Here is a 2,677-nt window from a genome sequence, read left to right as displayed (position 1 = left end):
TAGTGTACACGATGACGTGTAATGTCAGTATGGCCGTGTCGGGACTATATTGTGGACGACATTGTAGTAGAACACTTTTGTGACTATTGGCGACTGCGCTATGTTCCGTTATTCGCCATATGGTCAGCTTAGTTTGATGCAGATGTAGAGAAATGTTGCGGAAGGTCCGAAGAAAGAGTTACGCTGGAGATAATTGTTGTGCGTGTTATATTGAGTCACTGAGAGAGAAAGAGATAGCAGTAGTACTATAGTGTTAAAAGAAGGCGTGTGAGGTTGCATGGAAGATGCGATTATTATTTGGCAATCGAACAGAACAGTGCACTCGGTATTCTTCGCCATAGACAATTAATAAATAATAATTAAAAATGAGTAACAACCCGCAAGAAAACCATAATGATAACCCGTTGCAGTTGTAAAGAGCTTACATTACTTGTATAGTAAATAGGCTGCCGCTACATATGATATGTTTTCTATTGTATTGGAGAGCATGTTTAATTGTTCAGATAGTGCTAGAAACAGGTGACTCAGGACGATATAAAGCCGATTCTGCGCCGCACCAGTCACACAGCATACCCTAAGGGTGCCCAGAAGTGCGACAGAAACCAAATAGCCTTCAAGGTAGCGTTCCTTGAATGCCGTTCTTCCGTCAAACTGACGAACTGAGCATTTGACGAATGCTTAAGTGTTGTCCACTGTCCAGATTATGCGTAGATTAGTTAGCCTGTGTTAGAATTTGTCATCTCTCCCCCAAGTATTTAAAATTAATTAGAAAGAAAATAAATTTATTTTTGTGCATGTTTTCGTGTTCGATGTGTATTAATTTATTATTCTTTATTAGTAAGATTTGTTAGTGGGTGTTTATTTATTTATTAACGTTTTTTTATAAGGGTAGTAAGCCTTGTAGAAGAGAGGGGTGCAGTTCTCAGAAGAGATAAGTATGGCTGAGGAACTGGTGTCTGATTGGGCTTCTGATGCTGATGGGGTGTCGGCACTGCCACTGCCGCGCCCGGCTGGGGGCTGGTGCGAACGCCAATGAATTTCCGGGGATGTCCAGAGAGACAGATCCCGGAAGAGGGTCACCTGGTAGACTTGGAGAAAGAATTGGCGCAACAAAATAAACCTCCACGGAACCTGAAGTTCCCAAAAGCCCCGGAAGACTCAGTGCTCAAATCGGCGGCAAACGCGGCGATCGCTCAGGCCCACCAAACGTATCGTCATGATCTACCATCTGGCATCAGCGAGTCCATCCGCGAGGAGATGCGAGCTGGCTTCATGGAAATGATGAAGGGCATCATTGATGTGCTCAGGCCGCCAGGGAGCCAAGCCGCCGAGACTAACACTGCGCCGAACCTGTCGAAACATGTCGAGCCGGGACCACGAACAGGTGCCATCCCGAAAGAACGGGAAGTGTTCCAGCGTGAGGCATTTCCACCACCGGAGCCACCGAAGCCACACAGACAAGGCGCACGAGGGGCGGAGTCCAGCAGCCCAGTTTACGCCGCAGATGCTCAGTCGAGGAACTGGCGTAACCCGAATAACCGCCATTTCCGAGTAGAGGACCGGAGAGCGGATGATTTTCAACCGGAGGAGGCGTACGCCAACGTACGTACATGAAGCTCGAGCGGTGGAACGTCAAGTCTGACGGCGAGGACGCGATAAATTCGGTCGAGGACTTCGTGTTCCGCCTGGAGTTCCTGCAGAGACAGTATCAATGCCCGTGGAAGGAGGTCCTGCGCGGTTTCCACCTACTCCTGACCGGCCGCACCCGCGAGTGGTATTGGATGCACGTGCGGTATTCTAGGGTCGACAGCCGGATGCAAATACGGCATGCCCTCTTGGACAGGTCCCGGGGCTACCAGACGGAACACGATGTGATGCAGGAGCTATTAAAACGAGAGCAAAAGGCCAGCGAAGGGGTGGATGATTATATCCACCACATGCGTCAATTCGCCGCGCGATTCCAGAAGCCGCTGAGAGACCACGAGCTGGTGAAGATTATAAAGCGTGGTTTGAAAGAAAGTCTGGCGAAATATATCTATGTCATGGACGTACTCACCGTGGATGAGCTGCGCCAAGAGTGCCTAGAAATGGAGAGGCACATGTGTCGCAGAAGCCGGACGGGGTACCTGCAGCCGTCGCGTTGTCCACAAGGAACGAGGCCCGTAATCCATGAGGTTGAAGTACCAACACATCGTACAGAAACGCCGCCGGGAGAACTGGAGGAAGCAGTCCTGCGAGGCAGGAACTCATCCCGACTTGAATGCCGGAACTGCAGACAGTTCGATCACGTCTTTAGGGACTGCCTGTCCAAGGAGCGGAAGATATTCTGCTAAAGGTGTGGAAAGCCGGACACTTTCTGCTTCCAGTGTGAAAACTGTCCGGGAAACCCCAGAGGGAACGCGATGAGGGGTACCTACCAAAGCCAATAATCATTGGAAAGGAGACGGAGATTTGGAATAAGGATCAGGATAAGGATAATTATAATAATAATATAAGCGAAGGAGGAACACTTAGGGGCTTACCATATGATGAACGTGTTCGGGCATGCATGTCGGCCCGGAATATAATGGTTGGTGAGCGACAGCTGGAAGGGATGACACTAGCCAGCCGGAGAGTGGTGAAGGAGCGTGCGCGCTTCCGCAGACGCTGGATTACCCGGCGCCAGGTCATCGAAGCG

Source organism: Drosophila novamexicana, unplaced genomic scaffold, assembly GCF_003285875.2.
Source record: "Drosophila novamexicana strain 15010-1031.04,08,12 unplaced genomic scaffold, DnovRS2.1 tig00002118-arrow-arrow-pilon, whole genome shotgun sequence".
NCBI lineage: Eukaryota > Metazoa > Arthropoda > Insecta > Diptera > Drosophilidae > Drosophila > Drosophila novamexicana.
Note: the sequence above shows the minus strand (reverse complement) of the source record.